The 18,574-nt window shown below is 43.7% G+C and overlaps 1 long non-coding RNA gene across 3 annotated transcripts in view; it reads left to right on the plus strand.

The window, feature by feature from the left end:
• The window catches only part of LOC140194107 (uncharacterized), a 130,414-nt gene that overhangs the window by 33,835 nt on the left and 78,005 nt on the right, over positions 1 to 18,574 (plus strand). For all 3 annotated transcript variants that reach the window (XR_011885046.1, XR_011885037.1, XR_011885034.1), the window contains exon 2: positions 17,216 to 17,395. This is a non-coding gene — a long non-coding RNA (uncharacterized lncRNA). The remainder of the gene's footprint in view (positions 1 to 17,215; positions 17,396 to 18,574) is intronic.

Genomic DNA, 18,574 nt, shown 5'->3' on the forward strand with positions numbered 1-18,574 from the left:
AGGGACATCAATTTAGAACAGAGAAGGATTTCTTTAGCCGTAAAATGGTGAATCTGAGGAATTCATTGCCACAGGCGGCTATGGAGGCCAAATCATTGGGTATATTTAAGGCAGAGGTTGATAGGTTCTAGGTTAGTCAGAGCATGAAGGGATACAGGGAGAAGTTAGGAGGTCGGAGGCTGGGAAGCAGAAAGTGGCGGTCAGGGTAGAAGATGAGCTATCACCATGGGCATGCATTAAACGAGACGTAAGGCAAGGCTTTGTTGGATCGCCGGATTTGTTCAACCTCTACGGAGGTGGATAACATCAGGTATGCAGACGACACCGCGTTATTAGCTGACAACGAATGCGAACTGCAAATTATGCTGAATAAAGTGAGTGAGAAAAGCCTGGACTACAGATTTAAAATCAACCCTCAGAAAACAAAATTGATGGTGGTAAGCAAAATAAACACTAAAGACTCATTCATGATGGTACTGTTACAAGTAAATGGACAAGACATTGAACAGGTGCAGAAGTTTGAATATCTTGGCAGTTGTCTGACAGATGACGGGAGATGTGAAGTTGAGATCAGAAGGGGAAAAGGTATGGCTAAGACCCAGTTCATGAAGCTAAAAGATCTACTATGCAATCGGAAGGTAGACATCCAAGGTAGAATCCGCTTCCTCGAGTGTTTCGCATCGTCTGTACTGAGGTATGGATCAGATACAAGGACCTTGAAGAAGGGTGACATGAAATGAATTAATGCTTTTGAAATGTGGTGCTATCGACGAATGTTGAAGATCAGCTGGGTAGAGAAAGTTTCAAATGAGAGGGTTTTGTCCGAAGTTGATAGACCACGGATACTGCTGGAGAAGATTATGAAGTTAAAAGTTGCTTATTGTGGACACATTACACAGAGAGATAACATCTTGTCAGACTTGCTATATGGAAAGGTGGAGGGAAAGAAAAGAAGAGAAAGGCAAAGAACAATGTGGCTGGATAACATCAAGGATTGGACCAAGCTGGATAAGACTAGAGATGTTGTGGACAAGTGTCGGGACAGAGCGGTGTGGAGGGAAATCATCCGCCAACTGGAAATTCCAGATGTGACCTAACGACGAGAGTTCTTATTGCAGTACATTTGGAATATAGTGTCCTGGTCTAGGTCACCCTAGCTAAGGAAAAATATACAGGTCAAGGGGTATAGAAGGGATCTCACTGAAACCTACACAATTCTTACAGGGCTTGACAAGATACATGGGGACTTGATATATCCCCTGGCTGCAGTGTTTAGAATGAAAATAAAGGGTTGAGTATTCAGGTCAGAAACAAACAGAACTCCTTCACTTCAATCTTTCAAATTCTCTACACAAAAGATTTGTGAAGGCTACAGTAATAAGTATATTCAAGAGAATAAAATTTAGATATTAAGGCAATCAAGGAAAATGAAATTAGTGCAGGAAAGATCAGCAATGACTTTATTGAGTGATAGATCAGGTACATGGGGCCAGATGGACCACAGCAACACACACACACAAAATGCTGGAGGAACTCAGCAGGTCAGGCAGCATCTATGGAAATGAATAAACTGTAGACCTTTTGGGCCGAGATCCTTCTTCAGGACTGAAATGGAAGGGGAAGACGCCGGAATGAAAAGGTGGGGGGAGGGGAAGGAGGATAGCCAGCAAGTGGCAGGTGAAGCCAGGTGGATGGGAAAGGTAAAGGGCTGGAGAAGAAGGAATCTGATAGGAGAGGAGAGTGGACCATGGGAGAAAGGGAAGGAGGAGGGGACCCGGGGGAAGTGATAAGCAGGCAAAGAGAGGTGAAAGGCCGAGGTGGGAATAGAAGAACAGGGGAGTGGGAGGGAATACATTTTTTATCAGAAGGAGAAATCAATATTCAAGCCATCAGGTTGGAGGCTACCCAGATGGAATATAAAGTGCTGCTCCTTCACTCTGAGCACTATTCATCTTGGCACTAGAGGAGGCCAGGCCATGGAATGGCTCTGTTTCAATTTTTTTTATGTAGAGAATCTATACACAAAAATTTATCAGTAAATGATTGTTAACAAGTCAGAATCAGATTTATTATCACTGACATAAGTCGTGAAATATTTTGTTTGGAGGCTGCAGTACAGTGCAATATAAAAAATTCTGTAAGTTACAATAAACAGTACAAAGAAACATAGTGCAAAAAGATAGTAAAATAGTGAGGAAATGTTCATGGACCGTTCAGAAATCTGATGGTGGAGACAAAGAAGCAGTTCCTAAAATGTTGAGTGTGTAGCTCCAGACTGTGTACCTCCTCTCTGACGGCAGCAATGAGAAAAGGGCATGTCTGGGATGGGAGGGTCTATATCGTCCAGAATTGAATAATGTTTTACATAAAGCTAACTCTAACATCTTGGGATGTTATGGGGAGCTTGTTTAAGACATTGGTGAGGCCAAATTTGGAGTACTGTGTACAGTTCTGGTCACCTAACCATAGGAAGGATATTAGTAAGATTGAAAGAGTGCAGAGAAGATTTACTAGGATTTTGCCTGGTCCTCAGGAGTTGAGTTACAGGGAAAGAATGAACAGGTTAGGACTTTATTCCTTGGAGCATAGAAAAATGAGGGAAGATTCGATAGTTTACAAAATTATGAGGGGTATAGACAGAATAAATGTGAATAGGCTCCTTCCACTTAGATTAGGAGAGATAAATACAAGAGGACGTGGCTTTAGGGTGAAAGGGGAAAGGTTTAGGGGGAACTTCACTCAGAGAGTGGTGGGAGTGTGGAACGAGCAGCCATCTGATGTGGTAAATGTGAGCTCACACTCAAGTTTTAAGAATAAATTGGATAGGTACATGGATGGGAGAGGTCTGGAGGGTTATGGACTGGATGCAGGTCAATGGGACTAGCAGAATTATGTTTCAGCACAGACTAGAAGGGCCAAACGACCTGATTTCTGTGCTGTAGTGTTCTATGGTTCTAAAGCTGAGTGAATTGGTTGGGTTGAGTTGTGCTCCGATCTTGGCAATTTCCTTCCAAATGTTTCATCACCATACAAGGAGACATTGTGAAGTTAATTGTAATGTGTCTTCTGAAGGCTTGGCCTCTATGTACTTACCAATTGCTCACTATTATGGAAACTCAGTTGTGATGTAGGGAGGAAACGACTACATTGTAGGAACATAAAGGCCAAGCATTTGGAGGACACACCACAATTAACAGAGCACTGATGATGTCTTCTCGCAAGGTGACGAAACGTTTACAAGTAAACTGCCAAGCTCTGAGAACAACTCAAATACCCGAGCTACTCATTTTCCAAGAGTGAATTGCTTAAAGGATTTTGAACACTAAGTATAAACACAGTACATATTTGTAAGAGTTCCCTCCTTGTCCTTTTTATACAAGCTGCATGAAGATAGTGACTCTGAAGGCTAAAGATGAACTGATGATCTCAGAGTTCAAAGTTACAGTACATGATGATGAAATGGAATTATACAGGAATTGGAGAAGGGAAGAGGTGTGCAGGTTGGATTTTAACTTATGATTAATGTCCACATGATGTTGATATGACGATTGAAATATTTCAAAGTGGACATGGTTGTTAAAGTGCAAAGTTTAATTTTGTCTCCAATTCATTCTTTTGTTGCTAAGAAACTGGTAGGGGAGATGGTTATGTAGAGATTTCAATGAAGTCAAGTTAGCTTGAATTAAATTGAGTCATTAGAACCTGGCTGCCAAGGTTTGGGAGAATGTGGGCAGCAGCATTCGACGCTGGATAATCTTTAACAGAGCATCTGAAGGCCTGTTCATCAGCCCAGTGTCTGCTTTGGGTTTTCACCTGTCTGTAGGTAGCCAAGCCATTAACATGGATCTTTATTTAAAGTTTCCGTCTTAGGTGAAGAGTCGTAATTTATGGCTTCAGGTGCATTTGTTTGAATTATTTAAGCACAGAGCTTTAAATGTTTTTAACACAATAATCTTAGTAAGTACTCGAGTTAATTGTAGATCTACTACAATCGAGTTAAGCACAATAGCATAATGGTGTTTTTGTTAAACAATAAGTAGACTACATTTTCTTAATTAGGCAATGAACGATCTTAGAATTATAGAGTCTTATAAACAGTACTGCATGGAAACAGGCCCTTTGGACCAAGATGTCTATCCACTCTATTTCAGTTGATGGATTTGGCCCATATCCCTCTCAACCTTTCTTATCCATGCACCTGTATAAGTATGCACACAAAATGCTGGAGGAACACAGCAGGTCAGGCAGCGTCTGCGGAAAAGAGTAAACAGTCAACGTTTCAGACCAAGGCCCTTCCTCAGGACTGGAGAGAAAGTGATGAGAAGTCAAAGTAAGAAGGTGGGAGAGGAAAGGGAGAAGCAAAAGATAGTAGGTGATAGGTGAAGCTGGGAGAGGGGGAGGGGTGAAGTAAAGAGCTGGGAGGTTGATTGGTGAAAGAGGTAAAGGTGTGGGGAAGGGGGAATCTGATACGAGAAGACAGAAGGCCATGGAAGAAGGGGAATGGGGAGGAGCACCAGAGGGAGGTGATGGGCAGGGAAGGAGATAAGGAGAGAGAGGGAAATGGGAATGGGGAATGGCGAAGGAGAAGGGAATAGGCAATTACCAGAAGTTTGAGAAACCTCTTGTTGGTGATTCAACCTGTATAAGTATATTTTGAACATTTTAATTGTACCATCTTCTATAGCTTCCTCTGGCAACTCATTCCATATACCCACCATAATCACTTGATTTTAAAAAATCCCCTCAAGTCCCTTTTAAAGTTCAACCCTCTCACTTTAAACTATGCCCCCGAGTGTAAGAGTCCTTCATACTGGGGAAAATTCACCACTGAGCCTCTAATGGTCCAGGGGAAGAAGTGCCAGTCTACCCAGACTCTCCTCATAACCCAAGCCCTTCAGTCCGACTAACATCTTCGTGATTTTTTTCTGCACCCTTTCCAGCTTAATGACATTCTTCCTATAGCTGGACGATCTTAAAATATTCTATAAAATAGAGGTGAAAATTCTAACTGCAGCTGTGTATCTGGCATCAGCTATCAACCATGATTGACTCCTGTGGGTCAAGGATCATTTGGTTCCAATCCCGTTTTGAGGTGGCTGTAGAGACCTGCAGACTCTGCCACAAGTGAGGCAGGAGGTGCGTGATATGTATGTTAGGTATGTAGGCCTGCACCATCTGCCCGCACACACAAAATGCTGGAGGAACCCAGCAGGTCACACAGCCTTCGTGGAGAGGAATAAACAGGTCACCTTTCAGGCTGCGCACATAAAAATTGCTGGTGAATGTAGCAGGCCAGGCAGCATCTATAGGAAGAGGTACAGTCGACGTTTCAGGCCGAGACCCTTCGTCAGGACTAACTGAAAGAAGGGTTAGTAAGAGATTTGAAAGTGGGAGGGGGAGGGGGGATCCGAAATGATAGGAGAAGACAGGAGGGGGAGGGATGGAGCCAAGAGTTGGACAGTTGATTGGCAAAAGGGATATGAGAAGATCATGGGACGGACGGGAGGCCTAGGGAGAAAGAAAGGGGGGGGGAAGCCCAGAGGGTGGGCAAGGAGTATAGTGAGTGGGACAGAGAGAGAAAAAAAATTATTAATAATAATAAAAGATAAATAAATAACAGATGGGGTACGAGGGGGAGGTGGGGCATTAATGGAAGTTAGAGAAGTCAATGTTCATGCCATCAGGTTGGAGGCTACCCAGACGGAATATAAGGTGTTTTTCCTCCAACCTGAGTGTGGCTTCATCTTGATAGTAGAGGAGGCCGTGGATAGACATATCAGAATAGGAATGGGATGTGGAATTAAAATGTGTGGCCACTGGGAGATCCTGCTTTCTCTGGCGGACAGAGCGTAGGTGTTCAGCAAAACAGTCTCCCAGTCTGCGTCGGGTCTCACCAATATATAGAAGGCCGTATTGGGAGCACCGGACGCAGTATATCACTCCAGTCGACTCACAGGTGAAGTGTCACCTCACCTGGAAGGACTGTCGGGGGCCCAGAATGGTGGAGAGGGAGGAAGTGTAAGGGCATGTGTAGCACTTGTTCCGCTTACAAGGATAAGTGCTGGGAGGGAAATTGGTGGGAAGGGATGGTGGGGATGAATGGACAAGGGAGTTGCGTAGGGAGTGATCCCTGCAGAAATCTGGGGGGGGGAGGGGGGGGGAGGGAAAGATGTGCTTAGTTGTGGGATCCTGTTGGAGGTGACGGAAGTTACAGAGTATAATATGTTGGACCCGGAGGCTGGTGGAGTGGTAGGCAAGGACAAGGAGAACCCTATTCCTAGTGGAGTTGCGGGAGAATGGGGTGAGAGCAGATGTGCATGAAATGGGAGAGATGCGTTTGAGAGCAGAGTTGATGGTGGAGGAAGGGAAGCCCCTTTCTTTAAAAAAGGAGGACATTTCCTTCATGTCTATCCATGGCTTCATCTACTGTCAAGATGAAGCCACACTCAGGTTGGAGGAACAACACCTTATATTCCGTTTGGGTAGCCTCCAACCTGATGGCATGAACATTGACTTCTCAAACTTCTGCTAATGCCCCACCTCCCCTTCGTACCCCATCCGTTATTTATTTACTTGCACACATTCTTTTTCTCTCTCTCCTTTTTCTCCCTCTGTCCCTCTCACTATACCCCTTGCCCATCCTCTGGGCTTCCCCCCTTCCCCTTTCTTTCTCCCTAGGCCTCCTGTCCCATGATCCTCTCATATCACTTTTGCCAATCACCTGTCCAGCTCTTGGCTCCATCCCTCCCCCTCCTGTCTTCTCCTATCATTTTGGATCTCCTCCTCCCCCTCCCACTTTCAAATCTCTTGCTAACTCTTCTTTCAGTTAGTCCTGACGAAGGGTCTCGGGCCAAAACGTCGACTGCACCTCTTCCTAGAGATGCTGCCTGGCCTGCTGTGCTCACCAGCAACTTTCATGTGTGTTACTTGAAATTCTAGCATCTGCAGAATTCCTCGTGTTTGCCTCTTCAAATGAAATATAGCCGCTGTCTTGCCTTCTTTATAGCTGTATCAATATGTTAGGACCAGGTTAGATCCTTAGAGATATTGACACCCAGGAACTTAAATTGCTACTCTCTTCACCTCTGATTCCTCGATGAGGATTGGTTTGTGTTCCCTCATCTTACCATTAGAGATATTTAGAAGGAGTGCTGCATATGTCGGGGCCTTAGCATTGTTAATGATCCCTCCCATGCATCCAGCAATCTTTTTGACTCCCCTACCATCTGGCATGAGGTACGGTAGCATTAGGACAAGAACTGTTAGGACAGGAAACAGCTTCTTCCCCCAGGTCATAAATCTACTGAACTCCCTACCACTACCCAGGTCTCATCGCGTATGAAGTGCCAGTACTGTTATACTGTTTACTTTTTAACGTGTATCAGAAATGCACCTTATTATTTGTTAATTTATTTGTGGTAATATAATTCAGATACAGCATGAGATAGGCCGGAACATCGAGTCACACTGTCAGAAATCCGCCACTTTAATCCTAGGCTAATCATGCGACAATTTACATTGATCAATTAACCTACCAACCGGTATGTATTTGGACTGTGGGAAGAAACCGGAGCACCCAGCGGAAACCCGTGTGGTCACGAGGAGAACGTACAAACTCCTTCCAGGAATTGAACCCGGGTCACCTGTACTGGTGCTAACCATTACACTGCCATGCCGCCCCACTGTGAGTTACACCATGCTATGCATCTTGGCCCAGAAGAATGTCGTTTCATTTGACAGCATAAATGTGTACATTTGTATGACAATAAACTGACCTTGAACTTGAAATTCCTGTCCTCATTTCTGTGGTAAAGGGATGTTCCTGTAATCTGAGGCTCTGCCCTCTAGTCCTGGACTCTGCTATTATATGAAACAGCTACTTCTTATCCACTGTATCTAGGCCTTACAATATTCTATAGGTTTCACTGATATTTCGCCCACCGCTCTTCATTCTTCTTGGCAGCTGTGCAGCTTGTTGACATTGTTGGGTGAACTTAGGGGAGCCTGGTACATCAGTTATGGTGCCAACCATACCATAGCATATTGACCAAATTCGACAGAGAGCCTGTATGCCATGAATGCCATCCCTTCGCTTACAATGCATGCAAGAGCAAAATAAATAGCCTGATCACAGTGAGAAAGATGCTAGGATATTACAGAACTCCCCCACTTTTCTTCTACTCGATGATAATCAGAATCAGGTCTATTATCACTGGCATGTGTCGTGAAATTTGTTAACTTAGCAGCAGCAGTTCAATGCAATACATAATATAAAGAAGAAGAAAATAATAATAATAATAATAAAATTAATTAATTGATTTACCATATATCTGTATTGAACAGAAATAATTGTATATTAAAAAAGTGAGGTAGTGCTCATGGGTTCAATGTCCATTTAGGAAATGGATGGCAGAGTGGAAGAAGCTGTTCCTGAATCTCTGAGTGTGTGTCTTCAGGCTTCTGTATCTCCTACCTGATGGTAACAGTGAGAAAGGGGCATGCCCTAGGTGCTGGAGGTCCTTAATAATGGACCTGCCTGCCTTTTTGTTGGCTTTGTGGAACAATCCATGTTCCAAGTCTACACTGGTATCTGTCCCCCACTTTTCCTTCGCTACATCGACGACTGCATTGGAGCTTTTTCCTGCACGCATGCTGAGCTTGTTGACTTCATTAACTTTGCCTCCAACTTTCACTCTGCCCTCAAGTTTACCTGGTCCATTTCTGACACCTCCCTCCCCTTTCTAGATCTTTCTGTCTCTGTCTCTAGAGACAGCTTATCCACTGATGTCTACTATAAGCCTACTGACTCTCACAGCTACCTGGACTATTCCTCTTCCCACCCTGTCTCTTGCAAAAATGCCATCCCCTTCTCGCAATTCCTCCGTCTGCCGCAACTACTCTCAGGATGAGACTTTTCATTCCAGGGCGAAGGAGATGTCTTCCTTTTTTAAAGAAAGGGGCTTCCCTTCCTCCACCATCAACTGTGCTCTCAAACGGATCTCTCCCATTTCACGCACACCTGCTCTCACCCCATCCCCCCGCCACCCCACTAGGAATAGAGTTCCCCTGGTCCTCACCTACCACCCCACCAACCTCCGGGTTCAACATATTATTCTCCGTAACTTCCGCCACCTCCAATGGGATCCCACCACTAAGCACATCTTTCCCTCCCCCCCCCCTTGCTTTCCGCAGGGATCGCTCCCTATGTGACTCCCTTGTCCATTCGTCCCCCTCATCCCTCCCCACTGATCTCCCTCCTGGCACTTATCCTTGTAACCGGAACAAGTGTTACACATGCCCTTACACTTCCTCCCTCACCACCATTCAGTGCCCCAGACAGTCCTTCCAGGTGAGGCGACACTTCACCTGTGAGTCGGCTGGGATGATATACTGCGTCCAGTGCTCCCGATGTGGCCTTCTTTCGCTGAACACCTACACTCTGTCCACCAGAGAAAGCAAGATCTCCTAGTGGCCACACATTTTAATTCCACATCCCATTCCCATTCTGACATGTCTATCCACGGCCTCCTCTACTGTAAAGATGAAGCCACACTCAGGTTGGAGGAACAACACCTTATATTCCATCTGGGTAGCCTCCAACCTGATGGTATGAATATTGACTTCTCTAACTTCTGTTAATGCCCCACCTCCCCCTTGTACCCCATCCCTTATTTATTTAAATATATTCCCCTCCCCTTTTTTTTCTCTCTTTTTTCTCCCTATGTCCCTCTCACTATAAGTCCTTGCCCGCTCTCCATCCTCCGGGCTCCCCTCCCTCCTTTTCTCTCTCCCCAGGCTTCCCTTCCCATGATTTTTCCGGCTCTTAGCTCCACCCCTCCCCCTCCTGTCTTCTCCTATCATTTCTGATCCCCCCTCCCCCTCCCGCTTTCAAATCTCTTACTAGCTCTTCTCTCAGTTAGTCCTGACGAAGGGTCCTGGTCTGAAACATCGACTGCACCTCTTCCTACTAGAGATGCTGCCTGGCCTGCTGCGTTCACCAGCAGTTTTTGCGCTTGTTGCTTAATAATGGACGCTGGCTTTCTGAGATACTGTTCCTCGAAGATGTCTGGGAACTTTGTAGGCTATTACCCAAGATGGAGGACACTAAATTTACAACCCCCTTCAGCTTCTTTAAGGGAACACTCACAACACGCTGGAGGAAATCAGCAGGTCGGACAGCATCCGTGGAAACGATCAGCCAACGTTTCAGGCCTTGTCCGGCCCAAAACGTTGACTGATCATTTCCACGGATGCTGCCCGACCTGCTGAGTTCCTCCAGCGTGTTGTGAGTGTTGCTTTGACCCCAGCATCTGCAGAGTATTTTGTGTTTACGCTTCTTTAAGGGGAGAAGGCAGGACCCTCTCAGAGGTTTGCCCATTTGCAAAATATTAACACTGACATGAGGTTGAAAATCTACCAAAGTAAATCTTCTGTGTTCTCCATTCAGACAGTGATTTCCTTCACCATTCCACAAGCGTTACATAATTCTTTTCCTACAATCCAACATTATTCTTCCCAGGGTAGAACTGATTTTCTACCACAATGCTTGCACTTCACACCCCAGCTGAGCAAAACATACCTCTGATATTTTAACTTGTATTAGAAATCTGTAAATAAATGCAGAAAAGGACTGAACTTATGTCAGTGAAAATGATAAGAATGTCACATGATAGCATAATTTAAAGACTTTAAATTTAAATTAAATAAAATTAAAAATTTGAAGTATTGAAGCATGGCATCATACTATCTTAGATATGTGTAACCATGTGATGTTTCTTTGATAATTTAGTAAAAACACACAACTTTAAATAGTTCTGTCCAGACTGGATGGGTCAAAGGGCTGTTTCTGTGCTGTAGTGTTCTAAAACTCTGTGCCTCTACAAAATAACGGCAGGAAAAGGTCAATACATTTCCTCAATCATGCTCCACTATTTAATCAGATTATAGTTGATTTGATCTTTGGCTTCAACAACCATTTCCCTGCCCAATCTTCGTAAGTCAGTTCTCTTGCAGTCTGATAATTAATCTGTTTTGGTTGTTCAGTAGAAATAGACTGAAAACTTACATTTATACCAAATTTCTACAGTCTCAGAATATCCAAAAATATTTGCTATTCAATGAAGTATTTTTCAAGTTTAGTCCTTATTATAATGTGGGAAATTTAAAAACAAGAAACAATTTCTATATTTTAATGCAAGATATTAAATACTAAATCACCTGTAATCACATAGCCCTTGATTCATAAGACAATGCAAGATTGTTTAAGACAAAAATTCAGTAATATTTATTATATCTCTCTGAATCCTTTGACTAAGAACATTCCCATCTGATAAATCTAGGTATCAGTGACATCCTATCAGGAATACAAAAAACTCTTCTTTAAAATTGTTGTCTGGTTTAGGCATTACTTTGTTGTCATTGTTTTGTGTTCCAAGGAACAAGATTAAACAGTAAAGAAAAGGCAGACAAAAGGTGTGGGAAGATTAAGAACAAAGGCCAATATTGCAAGTCACAAGTTGTAACCTAATCAGGAACCTTACTAACAGGTCTGTTGTAATCTCATTACTCTTTTTCAGAAATAGGGTAAATATAATGGCTACTTAAAGATTTTAGGAAATTCAATCATTCATTAGTTTCCCCTCCATGTTAGCAATACACATCTTTTTCATTCTAAAACTAGAATTAACTGGAGATTTGCATTGTTGTACACCACAGTTATATTTCATGACCTAATTTGCAATAAACTCATCCAGGCAATTATGACATAAGTAAGTGACATTAGTCATGTTTCTCTGTAACTTCCTGGGATATTCACATATAACTTCCTGTCAACAAAACATTATGGGATTGCAGACATCTTAGAGAACCCATTAAGTTACATTAGTGTGCTTACTTCTTGATAAATGCTTTTTTTATATAACAGTCAAGAGGTACATGTTCCTGGTACAAAATGCAGGGCAAAACAGATTGTGTTTATTTGTGGAAAATGAATGGTTGGTCACTCGGCTCAACCAACAGTCCAAATTAATCTTATGCATTGTAACTGTGAATTTCAGTAATAACAACACGTTCATTTGCCACCTTCAGACAATCCAAGTAGCAACTGAGAATTTGGAGGGATTACGGACTTCTTGAGTAGTTGAAGAGCAAAGGGATCTGGTTTCCACATTGCCTATGCTACAATGCAAAATGCAGGAGATCATTGATCCATTTAAAGAACCGTCTCCCTTCTCAGGCAAACTTACTCAGGCACATTTAGGCAGGGGTTCAGGATGGCTTGTTATCACTCTTGTGTTGGGCAGTTCATGTGTGTGAAATATTTCAGTTTGAGGTGACAATTATACAACTATGACACAGCTTTAGAATTTGATGGCTCTGGGTCTGTACTTGCTAGATTTTAGAAGAAAGAGTAGGGATCACATTGAAACCTATCAAATATTGAAAGGCCTACACAGCATGGACATGGAGGGGATGTTTCCTACAGTGGGGGAGTCTGAAAGCAGAAGGTACAGCCTCAGAATGGAAGGACACCCCATTAGAACAGAGATGAGAAGACATTTCTTTAGTCGGAGGGTGGTGAATCTGTGGAATTCATTTCCAAGTCATTTGGTATAATTAAAGCAGCGGCTGATAAACTCTTGATTGTAAGAGAGTTAAAAGTTATGGGGAGAAGGCAGGAGAATAGGGTTGAGAAGAATAATAAATCAGCCATGATGCAATGGCAGAGTAGATTCAATGGGCCAAATAACCTAATTCTGCTCCTGTGTCTTATGGTCCTAGAGTGAGGTTTTGGAGTGATGTTGCCATGGTCCAAGGTGGCCGCAGAGCAGGCTGTAATGAACAGAACAAGCACATTCTTATATGTGCACGCAGATGCATTGTGACCTTTTACCCCACACACATCACACACAAACTGGTGCCCACGATTACATACACAAGCATGCGCACGTAGGGACGACAGACACACAAGTTCCCACAGCACACGAACTCACATGCGTGCACACACACACACTCACATAGGGAAAGGCACATGATCCTGTACACACTCTCCCCTCGGAGCCCACAACCCTGATTGCTTCCACACTCAATTCTCCTCTCCTCAGAGTCCCTCTCTCCACATTCCTTCCCTTCACTGCCTGTCTCAGTCTGCCCCTCCATTGCAGCTTCCACCTTAGTCCCTCCCACCTACAGGAACAGGAGTCAACATGCTGAGGGAGAGGAATGGGAGGTCTTTCTAGAAGATTCACAGCCCCCTTTCAACATACTCCCAGGCGTATCCCTCCTGCACCAATGACAGCTGCTCCAGATCAGTGATGACCAAGGCAACTAGTCTCAGGTTTTTAATGCGCATTGCCGTTCACACATTGCAGGCCACGAGTGGTTCTGCACTGACTAGATGGGACGAAGGGCCAGTCCCTGTGCTGTACCTTTTCTATGACTCGATGTTTTCTTGCTGTGATTGATGCCCTCAGTGCTGGTGACCATCCCATCCATGGACGGGGCTATCCTGAGCTACTGACCTTAGATCCAATCACATCTTCCTAGTTACATCGCGCTGGGGAAAAATGGGCTTTCACTGCCCTAGGTGCAGAGCCTTATTTCTGTCAGCACTTTCTAAGGTGCTTCCAATCCCAATGCCTATCAAATAAACAGCGCTGGAATTGACCCTTGCTTTCACTATTCCATTAAAATATCCAGTAAAGATACATGAATGCAATGCCTTTAGTTAAAATGTTATGACAGACAAATGCACTTCCAGGATTCTAGCATGCAAGCTCAACCCTCCCTTCCAATCCCCGAATACTCATAGTCATAGTCGTACTTTATTGATCCCGAGGGAAATTGTTTTTTGTTACAGTTGCACCATAAATAATTAAATAGTAATAAAACCATAAAGAATTAAATAGTAATATATAATTGATGCCAGGAAATAAGTCCAGGACCAGCCTATTGGCTCAGGGTGTCTGACCCTCCAAGGGAGGAGCTGTCAAGTTTGATGGCCACAGACAGGAATGACTTCCTATGACGCTCTGTGTTGCATCTCGGTGGAATGAGTCTCTGGCTGAATGTACTCCTGTGCCCAACCAGTACATTATGTAGTGGATGGGAGACATCGTCCAAGATGGCATGCAACTTGGACAGCATCCTCTTTTCAGACACCACCGTCAGAGAGTCCAGTTCCATCCCCACAACATCACTGGCCTTACGAATGAGTTTGTTGATTCCGTTGGTGTCTGCTACCCTCAGCCTGCTGCCCCAGCACACAACAGCAAACATGATCACACTGGCCACCACAGACTCATAGAACATCCTCAGCATCATCCGACAGATGTTAAAGGACCTCAGTCTCCTCAGGAAATAGAGACCTTTGACCTGACCTTTCTTGTAGACAGCCTCAGTGTTCTTTGACCAGTCCAGTTTATTGTCAATTCATATCCCCAGGTATTTGTAATCCTCCACCATGTCTACACTGACCCCCTGGATGGAAACAGGGGTCACTGGTGCCTTAGCTCTCCTCAGCTCTACACCAGCTCCTTAGTCTTTTTCACATTAAGCTGCAGATAATTCTGCTCACACCATGTGACAAAGTTTCCTACCGTAGCCCTGTACTCAGCCTCATCTCCCTTGCTGATGCATCCAACTATGGCAGAGTCATCCGAAAACTTCTGAAGATGACAAGACTCTGTGCAGTAGTTGAAGTCCGAGGAGCAAATGGTGAAGAGAAAGGGAGTCAAGACGGTCCCCTGTGGAGCCCCAGTGCTGCTGATCACTCTGTCGGACACACAATGTTGCAAGCACACGTACTGTGGTCTGCCAGTCAGGTAATCAAGAATCCATGATACCAGGAAAGCATCCACCTGCATCGCTGTCAGCTTCTCCCTCAGCAGAGCAGGGCAGATGGTGTTGAACACACTGGAGAAGTTAAAAAACATGACCCTCACAGTGCTCGCTGGCTTGTCCAGGTGGGCGTAGACATGGTTCAGCAGGTAGATGATGGCATCCTCAACTCCTAGTTGGGGCTGGAGGGGCAGACTGGAGGGGATCTAAGTGTGGCCTGACCATAGGCTGGAGCAGCTCCAGAACAAGTCTCTCCAGGGTCTTCATGATGTGGGAGGTCAATGCCACCGGTCTGTAGTCATTGAGGCCGCTGGGGCGCGGCGGCTTCGGCACAGGGACGAGGCAGGACATCTTCCACAGCACAAGAACCCTCCGGAGCCTCAGGCTCAGGTTGAATACATGGCGAAGTACTCCACATAGCTGAGGGGCACAGGCTTTGAGCACCCTGGTACTGACACCATCCAGTCCTGCAGCCTTGCTTGTGTTGAGACGTTTCAGCTGTCTGCTCACCTGTTCAGCTGTGATGCCCACCGTGGTGGGTTCGTGTGGGGAAAGGGTGTAGTCATGAGAGCAGGGTGGGGGACTCAGAGGCCTGTGCCCCCTGTACCTAATAAAATGGCCGCTGCGTGTATGTTTATAGACCTCTGCTGGTGTAGTCCATCCACTTCAATGTATGACATGTTGTCCATTCAGAGATGCTCTTCTGCACGCACTGTTGTGACACATGGTTACTTGAGTTATTCTCGCCTTCCTGTCAGTTTGAACCAGTCTGGCCATCCTCCTCTGACTTCTCATTAACAAGGCATTTTCACCCACAGAACTGTCATACATTGGGTTATTTTATTGTTTTTCTCACCGTTCTCTATAAGTTTTAGAGACTGCTCTGTGTGAAAATCCCAGGAGATCAGAAGTTTCTGGATACTCAAATTATCAATCATTCCACAGTCAAGGTCACTTGAATCACATTTCTTCCCCATTCTGATGTTCAGTCTGAACAACAACTGAACCTCTTGACCATGCCTGCAGGCTTTTTTGCATTGAGTTGCCTCCACATGATCGGCTGATTAGATATTTGCATTAAGAAGCAGGTGTACAAGTATACCTAATAAAATGGCCACTGAGTGTAAGTAACTTAAGGTCCTGGGTGTCAGTGAATGACCTTTCTTCAGAATATTGGGTTAGGTAAGGAGAGCTCCTGAAAGCCTGGGAAATTGGAGCAGATAGTAGAATCTTTATGCCCAGGCAAAGAGTTTAATTAGAATTAATTTTGTAACTATCTAATTATGTAATGTCAGCAATAATCTGTGCTCTGAGTTAGATCTTAGTTCATACATTTCTTAAAATAGGTGCTGCTGATAGATAACATAAGCAAGCAATTTACTAATTTCCTTATTTAAATTGTGCACAGTAACATTGTATTTAAGGCTCATTAATTAATATAAGCATTTAGCATATTTAAATTATATAAATAGATTGAATGTTTAAATTGCTGATGGATTTTATTTCCAGGGGCCATTGAGTAATATTTTACTGGTACCTGCTTTTTACTTGCATCTGCAAAAAAAAAATGTACTTTCTTGTGAACTATCCTATCTTTAAACATTTACAATTTTCTCAAAGAATATTACTCTCTCAATAATAGGCTCATTATGTTTGCATGGCCATTCTCAACCTTGAGATATGGAAACAAAAGTGCAGAATTTATTCTCAAGTATGCAAGGAATTGAGGTCTAATTTGATACAAAACACTCCAAGTCTGCAACACCAGAAGCAACACAGTAACTGGATTTTGTAACAGTGGCTATTTTGCTTTCATGAGATAATATGTCAAGGTCTATGCTGCTCACATTTTAATCCCACTGAAGACAACAGTGTCCAGAGAACAACCATTAGAACACAGAACAGTACAGCCCCTTCAGCCCAGAATGTTGTGCTGACCTTTTAACCTACTCTGAAATCAATCTAACCCTTGCCTCTGACATAATCTTCCTGTCTTAGAGTCTCTTAACTCTCTCAAGTGTATCTGCCTCTACCAGCACCCATGTTGTTTCATGCTCTGAATAAAAAACATACTTCAGACATCCACCTGCACTTTCCTATAATCACTTTCAAGTTACGCCCCCTCATAATAGCCATTTTTGCCCAGGGAAAAAGGTGCTGACTATCCACTCTATCTTATACACATCAATCTTAAAATGCTTTCAATTTAAACTTGATCGATCTTTTAAAACAAATAGTAGCCATATCAAGTTGTCAAATTGTAACCATAATAAGCCTTTCTTCTAGCTTTTCAAAATAATTAGAAGGCCTTTATAAATTTTCAGTAGGTAGCACATTTTACTTCTGGATAAAAGTATTTTTATCTTCTTTTTCTCAGACAGTCCTTCTGGGTCGAGATTCGTCCGCCTGTTCCACCGTTGAGGTCTTGGTTGGGTTGTTCTTTGTCAGGGACCTCACCCTCGACCTTACCGCCATGGGTGACCCTACCAGGAGCATAGCTCCAGACGGCATTGCTCTCGGGATCACGGGACCACACAAGCTTCTCCACTGCGACAAGGTGACAATCCGCGGAGAAGTTGTGCTAACTGCTAATCTACCATGCCATCCTGTTGTACATGTTTTGAGGTGACACATGATGCCAATATTGGAACCACAGGCAGGGCAGGACATGGCTGATTGGTAGTGCAGGTGATTCCATCATTGACTTTGGACTTTTGACAAATGAACTCAAGGCTGTCAATATTGACCCAATTTCCCCGCCTTCATTTTGACCACTCATAGATCAGGGATTCCTACCACTCAGTGGGAATGTTGCATCTTTTCAGGGACATCATAAACACAAAAGATTCTATGAATGCTGGACAGCTTGAGAAATACACACAAACTGATGGGGCAATTGACAAATCAGGCAGCATCTACAGAAGGGTATGAACAGTCAAGAAATTTCTGGAAGGGTTTTGGCATGAGACAATGGGAATCGAACCCCGGTTTTACAGCTGGTGAACTGTATAGTGTTGCACGAACTGCTATGCTACCATGCTGCCCAGACCACAATCACTTCTACCTGCCTTTGCCTCTCCCTAGTGCCCTATCATTCATTATAGTAAATGAATTACGTCACACTTTCCCTGATGAAAGCATCATTTATCATCAGGGACCCCCAGCACCCAGGTCATGCTCTCTTCTCACTGCTGCCATCAAGAAGAAGGTACAGGAGCATCAGGGCTCACATCACCAGGTTCGGGAACAGTTATTACCTCTCAGGCTTTTGAACCAAAGGGGATAACTCCACTCAACTTCACTTGCTCCATCACTGAAATGTTCCCACAACCTGTGGGCTCTTCATCTCATGTTCTTGATATTTAATGCTTTTTACTTATTATTATTATTTCTTTTTGTATTTGCAAAATTTGTTGTCTTTTGCAAACTGGTTGAACGCCCAAGTTGGCACAGTCTTTCGTTGATTCCATTATGGTTATTACTCTATTATGGATTTATTGTGTATGCCCACAAGAAAATGAATCTCAGGGTTGAATATGGTGACATGCACTGTGTGTATTTCGATAACAAATTTACTTTGAACTTTTGAACTTTGAACTGTATTGACTTACTGATCAAACCTAGTCCATTTGCATCCAAATCGTTGGTATAAATAATGAATAATTATGGTCCTAACTGCAACCCTGTAGCACACCAGTGGTTTTCTGAAAATCAACCTTCAACCACCGCACATGGT

Source organism: Mobula birostris, chromosome 1 (assembly GCF_030028105.1).
Source record: "Mobula birostris isolate sMobBir1 chromosome 1, sMobBir1.hap1, whole genome shotgun sequence".
NCBI lineage: Eukaryota > Metazoa > Chordata > Chondrichthyes > Myliobatiformes > Myliobatidae > Mobula > Mobula birostris.